Raw genomic sequence first — 13,927 nt, 5'->3', positions numbered from 1 at the left:
TGTATCCTCAGATGCTCCTCAGTTATGATTCCTTCTCTCACCAGAATGTGACTTCCAAAATTGTGGTGAAATGAATTCCTTTATGTGGCCTTAGCCTTGGTTCTTTGGAAAAAACAGCTTGAGAGATTTTTTCCCCTAAGCTCTGAGGAGTTACCTTTGCTGGAGTTTTCTACCCAAGAGGGTTTGATACTTTTGTCCAGGTTGATTGACATTTCCTGGGTAAACTGTAAAAAACTTGTGGTGTGATACTTTTTGTCTGTTCCTAGGCTGTGGCCTGCCCTGTGATTGGTATGCACCTTGAATTGATTGGTTAATACAGTATAGAAATGAAGTGACTACAGACTACTGAAATGAAGATACTGTAGCCTACTATGCAAACAAAATGTGTCTGGCCAGTAAGAGGGGATTGGTTAGTTCACGGTCTTTCTTGAAGGGGACAACACCTTGAAATTGATAAGGAGCTTGCTATGTAACAAGATTACCTGACAGAGGTTTTAACAGAGAGACACGGGGAAACAGAGAGAGAGAGAAGGAGCGGTAAAGGCAGAGAGAGATGGTGGCATGGCAGCAGCAAGAGTGATAGCAGGGCAAGACATCAAGAACCAGGAGACCAATGCCAGAGCACTGTGGTAGGGCTTTTCAACCCATGGAACTAAGAGCTGTAACACTTGCTCAAGAAGGCCTCGAGCACAGCCCAGGGTTATAGGACAAAAAGAAGCTGTCCTAAACAAAGAAATGTATATTGAGTTGTTCTTGTTACTTCCTGTTGATCCTGATCCTCATTTGTAACGATACTTCCTAATAAATGACTTAACTGAAAGTATGGTGCCTGAGTTCTGTGAGATGTTGCAGTGAATCACCAAAGCCAAAGATGTGAGGAAGAGTACTGAGGATAGGGGAAGTAGCTGTTAGAGATGATGGAGTGGTACACCAGTTTGGAGAAGTTGTACATATGGGACATCTTCAACCTCCATTTCATAGGACACAGCTTTGTGCTGATTCTTATAAAAAGAAATTATTCTTTTTAGACTTCCACGTCATGGGAATCAGCTTTGGGCTGATCTTGACTCTCATTATCCCCCCTAAAGTTAGATAGGTTCTGACAATGCTACTACTATTCCCACCATTTTACAACAGCCTTCCCTCCTTGCTGGTTTTTGCTGACTCACCTGAAAAGTTTCGAATATGTTTTTTGTCTAATACAGTCCATGGTTGTTCTCCTCGTTCCAACCTGGAAAGTGCATCTGGTTTCCTAACTTGATACCCTGTTCATGGAAAATCAGAGAATCTTAGACAAACCAATTTGGCCTTGGGTTTATGAAGACTACAGAATGTTACATTTTTGGAAAAATAATATTCAAAAGTAAGAAGTAAAGGTTTTTCTCTCAGGAGTAGAGAGAATACACTCACTTGTCTAGAACCACAGAGTGGATTAAGAATCTACCATTTCAGATACACCTAAGCTTTCAATAGCTGAGAAAGGAAAGGTTACTGACTGTCCACCTTCTGAGTGACACAGAGGAGTTGTCCTCACCCATTGACACTAGGCTGTTATAGTTCTCCAACATCACATCCTGGTAGAGGTCCTTCTGAGCAGGGTTCAGGAGCTGCCACTCCTCCCAGGTGAACTCCACAGCTACATCGCTGAATGTCAGTGATTCCTGTAATAACAGGGTTCCATTTCATGAAGTTACTTCCTTTTGATATGGCTGAAATGTGAAGAGAGTTGTTCTGCTGATTTCCTCTACATACGCTGCAAGTACATGTCTAGTGTTTTTTTCAACACCTTATAAGACTCAAAATCCTACAAAATATTCTGAATTTGTGTATTCAATCATCCATCTAATCATAGTACTCAATGCATTAAATCATCAAATCAGAAGTTTCTATAATAAGTAGCAGTGAAATTCTCTACGACACATCACATTCACAGAAACACATGTGTGTATATATACTTTGTGTATATATACTTGTATACATGTGGATGTATGTGAGTGTGCGAGTGTATAAAGACACACACGTGTTTCTTAGGCAAGTGTTACAATTCTTAGTTGTGTATACGCAGTGCAGTGAATAACCTAATATGGGTCTTCTGTCCATAGTTTTAACTCCCACCAAACGACTGGGTGGAATTATGCAAATGAGGTACATGCAACCCTAACAAGGGGAATGGTCAGCTTTGTCATCCCACTAGACTTAAAGGGAGCGACTGACAGAGTAGGAGCTGTAACAAAGGAGAGAGAGCGAGAGCTGTAACACTGGAGATGGTGAGAAGCAGCAGCAGAAAATGGCAATAACAGAACCAGGTGACCCACAGGAGGCCAAGTGAGATCGGCAAGAGACTGGGAGGAGATGGCACAGTGGGCTTCCTGGCCCATGGAGAGAGAAAGCTGAGTACCTTCAGGCAGGACACTTGCTGGCAGAATAGGGTGCCTACCGGCACCTTGTGGAGCTAGCTTTGCTGACCCATGAACCTAGACCTAAGCCCTTTCAGACTGAGACTAACTGGTGGAGTGGGGTGCTTCTGGGCCATTAACAACAGAGCTAAAAGAGCTTTGTGAAACCTGCAGAGCAGGGCAGTGGCTAGGCAGAGGGGCCAAGGAGAGACCTGCCTGCAGGCATGGCTGAGAACAGGGTGTCCTGATTGAAGAACTGTATCCTGAGCATTTCTGAATCTGAACTGTAACCTGTTACTTTCATAATAAACCTCATAATCATGAGAACTGTCTGTGAGTCGTGTGTGGCCATGGTAACCAATTATTGAGCTCAGCAGGAAAGTACAGTGCACCATGAGAGGGTCAGGTCATGTCAGAATTGGTAAAAAGAGCTGGCAGGAGGAGGTGTGTCTGACCTTCACCCCACAGGAATCAGTCTTGGGCCACTAATCTTAATTCTCCTTCCCCCTTGCAATGTTAGAAGAGGTCAGATGCCCCTGTCATGCCATTTTTAATGTTGGTGTCAGAGTTGGGATTTGTTGAAATGGCTCCAGAGTCATGAAAGCACAGGACTTTGTAAGGGAAAGAATGAAGGGCCATGGGAAGTGAAATTTTTTGATTCTTAGATGCTTACTTTGGTTGTTACCTGTAATGGCTGAAAGGAAAGTAAGAGATGCTATACTGCATCTGAGGGGAGAAAACTCACATCTGGAGTGGCCTGGGGAAAAAAACAAGTTGATTAAACAAGATGACTGAAAGGGGGCCAGGCTCTCCTGGTTCCAACCAACCAGAGGCCCAAGGCCATGTGCATATGAATGCAAATATAATCAATGGGTGGAGAAGATAAAACTAGAATGCTTTTAAAAGGGTTATGTGTTTATTTGAATGTACTATGGATATCGAATATTTCTCACATCTAGAGCTGGAAAACATACCTAAATGAATGATAGAAATGAATACTGGATATTACAGATTACACAGACCATGTAACTTTGCCTTCAGCCAATACTTGATTGGATATGCTGGGATTTGCTGGAAAGAAACCAGGCTGTTCATTTCAATGCAGTAGCCCTTTGTATACTTGACCCCCACCCTAACCCTTGGAAGTCAGAAAATTTGCATTTGTAGAGACATGCAGACCAACCCCCCCCCCCCCCCCCCGCCAGCTGCTGAGAGAAGAGATTTACATTTGAAGGAAGGACGTGCAGAAACAAAAAAAAAGACTGTTTTGCTTTTGAATTTTCATCAAGTGATTTGCCTTTGAATACACCGAGGTAGGAAAAGTCAGTACTCATCCAAAAACCCCATTCTAGGACTGGAAGCTAAAGGAAGGCAGCAAGTAGACAGCTTGGTACATGTGCCTGTGGTGACAATTTGGGTCCACACATAAGTGAAATTGGAGGAGGTGCAGCAATGAAGAGACAGGCTGAGTTTGGACATGTTCCATTGGCACCTGTTGACCTAGCCCAAGGAGACTGGGGATGACAGAGAGAAAGGGCTGGCTGGTTTGAAGTGCAGACTGTTGTATGGACTCCAAATCCTACGGGTAGTGCCCCCGTGGGCTAGGGATGAGAGGGAAGGGGCTGGTTGATATAAAGCGCTGGGAGGTGCGTGAACTCACAAGCCTACAGCTGGTACCAATTGACCTAGCCCACAGGTACTACAGATGAGCTGACAACAACTGGACCTAATGAAGAGAAATATATTTGACACCATAAGCTGGTGTAGATTGCTGCAATTTGATGGCTTGATTTAGCCTAGACTTTGCCTACGGATGCAGATGTTCAAAGTTCCTATCAGAACGGAAGATTCTTGGACAAAGGTACATACTTGTCTCCTAAGAGTACTGGTTTGATATGGACAGGCAATTTATACATTGGCTATCTAAAATGGGGGGAGATAAAGACTGGCTTACATGCTTTTGAGAGTGTGTTTATATAAAATGATGGGGAGAAGGGAGGGTCCCCACTGATTTCTCTCTTCCTGACAGGTGTGGGGAAGAAGGTGGATGGAGATGCTGATAGCATATGATTCAGTTGTGAGTGTTGTTATCAGGGATAACTGTGATTATAAAAAGTATAATTGTAGAAGCAGTGTCATGGCTTGAATTATGTCCGCCCTCAAAATGTGTGTATCAACTTGGTTAGGCCACTATTCCCAGTATTCTCTGGTTGTCCTCCATTTTGTGACTGTAATTTCATGTTAAAAGGATTACGGTGGGATTGTAACACCAACCTTACCCAGGTCACCTCCCTGATCCAAGGTAAAGGGAGATTCCCTGGGTTGTGGCCTGCACCACCTTTTATCTCTCAAGAGATCAAAGGAAACAGAAGCAAGCAGAGAGTTGGGGACATCATACCATCAACAAAGCAGCACAAGGAGCAGAGCACGTCCTTTGGACATGGGGTCCCTGCGCAATTGAGAAGCTCCTTGACCAGGGGAAGACTGAAGACAAGGACCTTCTTCCAGAGCCGACAGAGAGAGAAAGCCATCCCCTGTAGCTGACACCTTGAATTTGGACTTTTAGCCTACTTTATCATGAGGAAATAAATTTCTCTTTGTTAAAGCCATCCACTTGTGGTATTTCTGTTATGGCAGCACTAGATGACTAAGACAAGCAGTAACTGTGAAAGAGTGTACTAAGGGGGAGGCACTGCTGGAATGGAGTACATTAGCTGAACCTAAAATCCCTTAAAGGTTTTGCTATGCTGCTACCTCAGGTGGCTCAGAGCAAGGGAATAATCTTCTCTCTGTTATATTTTATCAGACACCACATAGGGTGAAGAAAAGACGAACTTTTGGTGAACCTGACCAGATCAGATAGACACCTGCAGTAGACCTGAATGGTTTGTACTTGAATAACCTCACCCCGAGGACTCTTTGCCCTACTGAAGGACTAATTGTTAATAGCTGTCTTAGACTGGTAAAATGATTGGGAGGGGGAAGTTAATATTTCAAGTATGAAAGAGCCAATGGCTAGAAGAGCCAGGAGGCAGCCTGCAGTGCAGTGAATTACCTAATATGGCCCTTCTACCCACAGTCTTAGTAACTCCCACCAAGGGACTAGGTTGTTTGTGTTAGGTGGTGTTGAATTGGTTCCGACTCACAGTGACTCCATGTACAACAGAATGAAACACTGCCTCGTTCAGGCCTTCCTCACAATTACAGCTATGCTTGACCCCATTGTTGCAACCACTGTGTCAATCCGTCTTAAGGGTTTTCCTCTCTTTTGCTGACCCTCTAGTTTACCAAGCATGATGTCATTTTCCAAGGACTGGTACCTCCTGATAACATATTCAAGATACATAAGATAAAGTCTTGCTATCCTCACTTCTAAGGACAATTCTGGCTATACTTCTTCCAAGACAGATTTGCTTGTTCTTCTGGTATTCAGTGGTATATGGTATATATAACTGGGTGGGGCTGTGCAAATGAGGTGTACGGAACCCCAGAGAGGGGATTGGTTGGTTTCACCATGCTGCTAGGCTTCAAGGGAGACACTGAGATAGAGAGACTAGGAGCTGTAACACAGAAGACACAGGAGAGCTGTAACATCTGTCAGTTTGTCGTATTGTGGTGGCCTGCATGTTGCTCTATACTGGAACTATGTGACCGGAATTTCAAACTCCAGCAGGGTCATCTGTGGCAGACAGGTTTCTGTGGACCTTCCAGACTAAGACAGGCTAGCAAAAAGGACCTGGCAGTCCACTTCTGAAAAAATTGGCCAGTGAAAACACTATAAATAGTATTGGTGAAGAATACTGAATATACCATGGACTTCCAGAAGAATGAACAAATCTTTCTTGGAAGAAGTACAACCAGAATGCTCCTTAGAAGCAGCTAAGCATGACATCCTTCTCCAGGGAATGGTCCCTCCTGATAACATCCAAATTATATGAGACGAAGTCTCACCATCCTTGCTGCTAAGGAGCATTCTGGCTGTACTTCTTCCAAGAAAGATTTGTTAGTTCTTCTGGGAGTTCATGGTATATTCAGTATTCAATATTCTTCGCCAACACCATAATTCAAAGGCATCAATTCTTCTTTAGTCTTTCTTATTCATTGTCCAGCTTTCACACACATGTGAGGCAATTGAAAATACCATGGCTTGGGTCAGGCACACCTTAGTCATCAAAGTGATATCTTTGCTTTTAGTACTTTCAAGAGGTCTTCTGCAGCACATTTGCCCAATCCAAATACGTCATTTGATTTCTTGACTGCTGCTTCCATGGGCATTGATTGTGGATCCAAGTAAAATGAAATCCTTGACAACTTCAATATTTTCTCCATTTCTCATGATGTTGCCTATTAGTTCAGTTGTGAGGACTTTTGTTTCCTTTATGCTGAGGTTCAAGCCACACTGAAGGCTGTAGTCTTTGATCTTCATCAGTACTTCAAGTCCTCTTCACTTTCAGCAAGCAAGGTTGTGTCATCTACATATCACAGGCTGTTAATGAGTCTTCCTCCAATCCTAATACCCCGTTCTTCATACAGTCCAGCTTCTTGGATTATTTGCCAGCATATAGACTGTGTAATATGGTGAGAGGCTATAATCTTGACGCACACCTTTCCTGACTTTAAATGACAGTATCCCCTTGTTCTTTTCAAACGACTGCTTCTTGGTCTATGCACAGGTTCTGCATGAGCACAATTAAATGTTCTGGAATTTCCACGCTTCACAGTGTTATCCGTAATTTGTTATGATCCACACAGCCGAATGCCTTTGCATAGTCAATAAAACACAGGTAAACATCTTCAGGCAAGATTTATCTGGCATCAGCAGTGATATTCCTCGTCCTCCTCTGAATTCAGCTTGAACTTCTGGCAGTTTCCTGTCGATGCACTACTGCAACTGCTTTCGAATGAGCTTCAGCGAAGTTTTACTTGTGTGTGATATTAACAATATTGTTCAATAATTTCCACATTCTATTGGATCACCTTTCTTTGGAACGGGCACAAATATTGATCTGTTCTAGTCAGTTGGCCAGGAAGCTGTCTTCCAAATTTCTTGGCATAAATGAGTGAGAGCTTCCATTGTTGCATCCATTTGTTGAAACAACCCAATTGGTATTCCATCAATTCCTGGAGCAGTCTAGGAGGCTAGACGTCTGATTTCAGGGTGCTGACTCTAAAGGAAGGCTTTGTCTGTCAGCTCTCAAGGAAGGTAGTTATCTCTTTAACTTCTGTTTCCTGGGCCTTGGAGATCTCCATGTGTCCTGGCATTTGTTCTCTAGAGAAGCAAAATCAGTGAAGTGTATATACATATACATGTGTATATATAGAGAGAGATTTATCTCAAATGGAATGGCTTCTGCAGTTGCAGAGGCTGGCAGATCCCAAGCCAATAGGTCAGGGTCAGCCTGGCAGGTCCCAAGTCCTCAGGTCACGTAGCTGCAGGGGCTGACGAACCTAAGATTGATAGGTCAGAAAGCATGATGCTGGCTCACAGGCTGTGGGCTGATGAATCCAAGATCAACAGGTAAAATGGCAGGCTGCTGGCTCACAGGCTGTGGAAACAGATGAATCCCAAAATCAGCAGGTAAGCTGCTAGTTCAAGTTCCAAGAACTAAAGGTCAGGTTATGATAAGCCAGATGCAGGACCCAGAGAGAGTCTTGCTAGAAGATCCACCGATATACTGAGGCAGGGCACACCCTCAAGGAAACTCCCTTTCAACTGATTGACTACTCAAAGTAGATCATATCATGGAAGTGATTACATTATATAAGATCTTATCATGCAGGTGATTATATCATTACATAACTGCCAAACTACATCATAACTGCCAAACCACTGAGAATCATGGCCTAGCTAAGTGGACACCTAACTTTAACCAGTAAAGTCCACGCCTTGTCAACCTGGCACCCATACACATCTCCTTCAACCATACATAACCTCAAAAAGAGAATTATAAAATCATATTTGCGCCTCACATGATAAAACTAACATGTACAACTGGAAATACACTAGTCCTGCCTACATCTTATATTGTATAAGAAAACAAAAATAATTGATACACACATAAAAGGAATAAATACTCATAACAATTACAGTCCTCATTTCTGCAACTGGTCATGTGGTCAAAGCTGGTATTTAGAACCGCCTTTTTTCCACCACCCATTTCAAATTCCCTCTACCCTCAGCAAGCTCCTCAGCTGGTAATGGTCCTTTGCCTGGTGGGGTGACCCAAACCTTCATTCCTTAAAGGCCTGGGCTATTAGTAGTCATGTCAGTGTTGGCTTGGTGTAGTTTTCCATTGACTTTAATCACAGGGCATGGTAGTACCAAGAGATGCCCTAAGGGATCTCCTGTATTCCAGGCATACTCTTCTTTACCTTCATTATGTGATGTTAATCCGATGTACTTTTGGTAACCAGGAGCAATCAAACCAGCCAGTATGGTAACTCCCTTCTTTGCCTTTTGATCCAGAGGCATGAGGAACCTAAAATGGCTGGGTGGCATTCTTATTGTTGAGTTCAAAGGAATCAGTGATGCGTCTCCAGGTGGAAGCATTCCCACAGAGCATAGGGTTGCAGGGACAGGAAGCAAAAATTTTGTGAGTATGTTGCTAGGGGCAATAGTGAGTGGTGCCACTCCCACCTGCACCCCATAATTCCTGGGCCCATGAAGCCTGGCTATGGGAAAAACAGCACCATATACTGGACACTGGTTTAGAGCATATACAGCCTCCTGGAGAACACTGCCCAATGCGGCAGGGTATTGCCACCTAGATGGCATAATAATTGTGTCTTTAGAAGGCTATTCCACTGTACTATCAAGCCAGCTGCTTCAGGATGATGGGGAACACGCTAAGACCAGTGAATTCCACGAGCACGGGCCCATTGCGGCGCTTCATTTGCTGTAAAGTGAGTCCCTTGGTTTCAGGCGATGCTGTGTGGGATACCACGCTGGTGGATAAGGTGTTCTGTAAGGCATTCTGGTAGTTTTGGCAGAAGTATCACATGCAGGGAAGGCAAATCTGTATCCAGAGTGTCTATTCCAGCAAGAACAAAACGCTGCCCTTTCTATGATGGAAGCAGTCCGGTGTAACCAATCTGCCACCAGGTTGCTGGCTGATCACCTCCAGGAAGTGTACCATATCGGGAACTCAGTGTTGGTCTCTGCTGCTGGCAGACTGGGCACTCAGCAGTGGCTGTAGCCAAGTCAGCCTTGGTGAGTAGAAGTTCATGTTGCTGAGCCAAAGCACAACCTCCCTCCCTGCACCCATGACCACTTTCTTCATGAGCCCATTAGGCAATGATGGGAGTGGCTGAGGAAAGAGGATGGATGACTGGTTTCCACAGAATGGGTCACCCTATCCACTTGATTGTTAAAACTCTCCTTTACTGAGGTCATCCTTTGGTGAGCATTCACATGACCATCCAGAGAGGTATACCCACATACTTCTTCCCCAAACCTCTTTGTCACCAATGTTCCAACCATGTGTCTTTGAAGTCCCTGGCCATGCAGCCAAACCATTGGCAACAGCCCACGAATCAGTCTACAATGCACACCTGGTCACTTATCTGTTGGTGAACAATCAGGTGCACTGCTCAAAGTTCTGCCCATTGGAAGGATTTCCCTCTGCCACTGACCTTCAGGAAGGTCCCAGAAAGTGGCTACAGTGCTAACACTGTCCACTTGGTAGAGGTGCTTGCATATCTTTCAGAACCATCTGTAATCAAGCATGCATTTTTCTTCCTCGGTCAACTGATTATCAATTCCTCATGAAGACATCTGTGCTGGCTGGAGGAAGACAGGTAATGTGACAGGAGCAGGGACCATTGGCATTTGGGCCACTTCCTCACACAACTTACTTGTGCCTTCAGGTCCTTCTCAGGCCCGATCACGTATATACCATTTCCTTTTAATGATGGAGTGCTGCTGGGCACGTCCAACGTTATGACTCTCTGGGTCAGACAACTCCCAGTTCATGATGGACAGCTCAGGCTGCATAATGACTTGGTAGCCCATGGTTACACGTTCAGTCTCTATTAAGGCCCAGTAACAAGTCAAAAGCTGTATCTCAAAAGGAAAGTAGTTATCTGCATAGGATGGCAGGACTTTGCTCCAAAATCCTAACGGTCTGCCCTGTGATTCATCAATAGGGGCCTGTCAAACACTCTGAACAGCATCTCTATCTGCCACTGACACTTCAAGCACCATTGGGTCAGCTGGATTATATGGCCCAAGTGGCAGAGCCTCTTGCGTGGCAGCCTGAACCTGTTGCAGAGCCTTCTCTTTTTCTAAGCCCCACTCAAACTAGCAGCTTTTCGAGTGACTTGATAAACAGGCCATAGCAGTACACCCAGATGAGGAATATGTTGCCTCCACAATCCAAACAGGCCCACAGGTGTTGTGCCTCCTATTTCGTTTTGGTAGGGGTCAGATGTAATAAATTATCCTTCACTTTAGAAGGAATAACTTGGCATGCCCCACACCAGTGGACCCCTAGAAATTTCACTGAGGTGGAAGGTGACTTAATTTTTGTCAGATTGAGATTTTAGCATGCAAATGGAAACCCTGGTGGCATAGTGGTTAAAAAGTCAGCAGTTCGAATCCACAAGGTGCTCCTTGGAAACTCTGTGGAGCAATACTCTGTCCTATAGGGTTGCCATGAGTTGGAATGGACTTAACGGCAATGTGTTTTTTTTTTTTAGCATGGAAATGTTTTATCAATAAGTCTAGAGTCTGTGACACTTCTTCCTTACTAGGTCCAATCAGCATAATGTCATCAATGTAATGGACCAGAGTGACATCTTGTGGAAGGAAGGGAAAGGCAATTAAGGTCCCTGCAGACTAAATCATGACATAGGGCTGGAGAATTGACATACCCCTGAAGTAGGACAGTGAAGGTGTATTGCTGGCCTTGAGAGCTGAAGTTAAGCAGTTTCTCGTGGTCCTTTGAAATAGGTACAGAGAAAAAGGCATTAGCCAGATCAACAGCTGCATATTAGGTACCAGGAGATGTATTAATTTGCTCAAGTGATGAAACCACATCTGGAACAACAACTGCAATTGGAGTCACTAACTGGTTAAGTTTTCAATAATCCACTATCTTTCTCCAAGATCTATCTGTTTTTCACACAGGCCAAACAGGCTAGTTGAATGTGGATGTGGTGGGAATCACCACCCTTGCATCCTTCAAGTCCTTGATGGCGGCAGTGATCGCTGCAATTCCTCCAGGAATGTGGTACTGTATTTGGTTCACTATTTTCCTAGGGAAGGGTAGTTCTAATGGCTTCCATGGGCTTTTCCCACCATAACAGCCCTTACTGCACTTGTCAGGGAGCCAAGGTGGAGGTTCTGCCAGTTGCTGAGTATTCTATTCCAATTATACATTTTGGAACTGCAGAAGAACTGCAGGAAATCACTACAGGATGGGTCTGGGGATACACTGGACCCACTGTAAGATGAATCCAAGTTAAGACTTTCATTAATAACCTAATCTTCATATGCACCCACTCTGGTGGCCACAGTGACATTTTGGGTCACCTGGAATTAATGTCAGTTCAGAGCCAGTATCCAGAAATCCCCCAAAGTCTGAATATTTCCTTTTCCCCAATGAACAGTCATTCTCTTAAAAGGCAGAAGATTCCTTTGGGGAAGACTAGGAGAAAAATTAAGAGCATAAATTTTTGGCAATGTAGTGGAGTCTTCCTTCAAAGGAACTTGGCCTCCCCTTCATTCAAGAGGTTGTGGGTCTGTAAACTCACTCAACTCTGCGAACTGGCTGAGGGGCCGTGACTTTCTATTCTGTCAATTTGAATTAGACAGCCATTCACTTGACCTAGAATTCCTCTGCTTGTACAGATCAAGTAAATATTTAGTAGTTTTTCTAATATATTTCACTCCTAGGGACACCAAGACTAAGTAGCCAACACCATAAGTCCATACAAGTCAAGACTATTTTGATTACCGCTTTGACTCCATTGTCCGTATGGTAACAACCACGGCTATCTTTTCTTTGTTGATTGAATGCTGCCACTATCAGCCCTACCACCATGGGGTCCAATCAGCCCCATTGTAGTTAGGTATCTTCAGTTTGGGCAATTCCCACTGTCAAATCTGACTTACATAAATTAGCAATCACAGCACTATTCAGGGATGCTGGGATTGCCTTCACAATTTGATCCTCAACGTTGTGAGAAAAGGTGTGACCTCTGGGTACTCCAAGTCTGGGTCTATGGGTCTAACCTGATAAATAACATGCCAATTTTCCTAAGCCTTTGGGTACCTTCTACAGTATATCAAGGGAGGTCTGGTGTTTCAACTTTAGTATAGGCCACATGTAATCCATGTTTCAGTGAACTAACCTAATAAACTATTAGATTCGTTCTTAACCTCTCGAGCTGAAACACTGAGCAAACAATCTGTGCTTAGAGGACCCATATCAATAAACTCAGATAATCCGGTTCACCCTTCAGCCAAAGACTGGACAGGACCATAAAACAAAACAAGACTAAAGGGGCACACCAGCCCAGGGGCAAGGACTTGTGGGCAGGAGGGGACAGGAAAGCTGGTAATAGGGAACCGAATGTCGAGAAGGGAGAGTGTTGACATGTCATAGGGTTGTTAACCAATGTCATAAAACATCATGTGTACTAACCAATGGAAAGCTAGTTTGTTCTGTAAACTTTCATCTAAAGTACAATAATAAAAAAAAAAAACCTCAGATGATCCAATTTTATGTTCCTTGCACCATTATCCCTCACCCTTAATAGCCATTCCCACACATATTTCCCAGGTTTCTGTTTGTACATATTAGAAATGTAAAGCAATTCTTTTGTGCAGAAACCCTTGTAGCATAGTGGTTAAGAGCTATAGGTCAGCAGTTCAAATCCACCAGGTGCTCCTTGGAAACTCTATGGGGCGGTTCTACTCTGTTCCACAGGTTTGCTATGAGTTGGCGTTGACTCAATGGCAACGGATTTGGTTTTGGTACCTCCTGCTGGGTCATGCTTTCTACTTCACTTTTTGAGGCTCACTGAGACTTAAGTCTAGTTATAGATCTAGAAGCAAATATGTGTAGTGGGAATGTGTTCTAAGAATATTCAGCAATGTCTTGTAAGGCATCTCCCTCAGGCTATGCCCCAGGCAATGACTCAGATGCCATTCTAGGCTCTTCACACACAGCTGGGTTAATCTCATCTGATCAGGGTAGGGGCTAATGGTTTTACTGTGGTGGGTGGCATAGCAGACAAAGATGGAGTAATCTCCAGATGGGAGTAAACAGGCTGGTTCTGTTGGCAGGAGTGATTCAATGAAATTTAGGGGCTCAATGCCCCCAGCTTCCTGTTTATTTACTCATACGTCCTCATTCCAAGTTTCAGGATTCCATTTCTTCCCAATTAATGCCCTCACTTTAACATCAGGTGTCACTTGAGGTTGGGAATTCTGTTGGCCTTGTAATTCAGCCACTCTTACAATAAGACTCTGGGTTTGGTTTTCGGCAACATCAGCTCTGTTACTAGAAGAAATAAGGCTTTCTTTC

At 43.9% G+C, this 13,927-nt stretch overlaps 1 protein-coding gene across 5 annotated transcripts in view; it reads right to left on the bottom strand.

The window, feature by feature from the left end:
• LOC100675448 (zinc finger protein 613-like) overlaps nucleotides 1–13,927 on the bottom strand; it is a 228,307-nt gene that overhangs the window by 204,056 nt on the left and 10,324 nt on the right. For all 5 annotated transcript variants that reach the window (XR_010323393.1, XR_010323394.1, XM_064294165.1 and 2 more), the window contains exons 3-4: nucleotides 1,535–1,661; nucleotides 1,170–1,265 (exon numbers count right to left, since the gene is read on the bottom strand). The gene's annotated coding sequence lies outside the window, so the exon portion shown is untranslated. The remainder of the gene's footprint in view (nucleotides 1–1,169; nucleotides 1,266–1,534; nucleotides 1,662–13,927) is intronic.

This window comes from Loxodonta africana, chromosome 11 (genome assembly GCF_030014295.1).
Source record: "Loxodonta africana isolate mLoxAfr1 chromosome 11, mLoxAfr1.hap2, whole genome shotgun sequence".
Lineage (NCBI taxonomy): Eukaryota > Metazoa > Chordata > Mammalia > Proboscidea > Elephantidae > Loxodonta > Loxodonta africana.
Note: the sequence above shows the minus strand (reverse complement) of the source record. Positions and strands in the feature narration are given on the sequence as shown.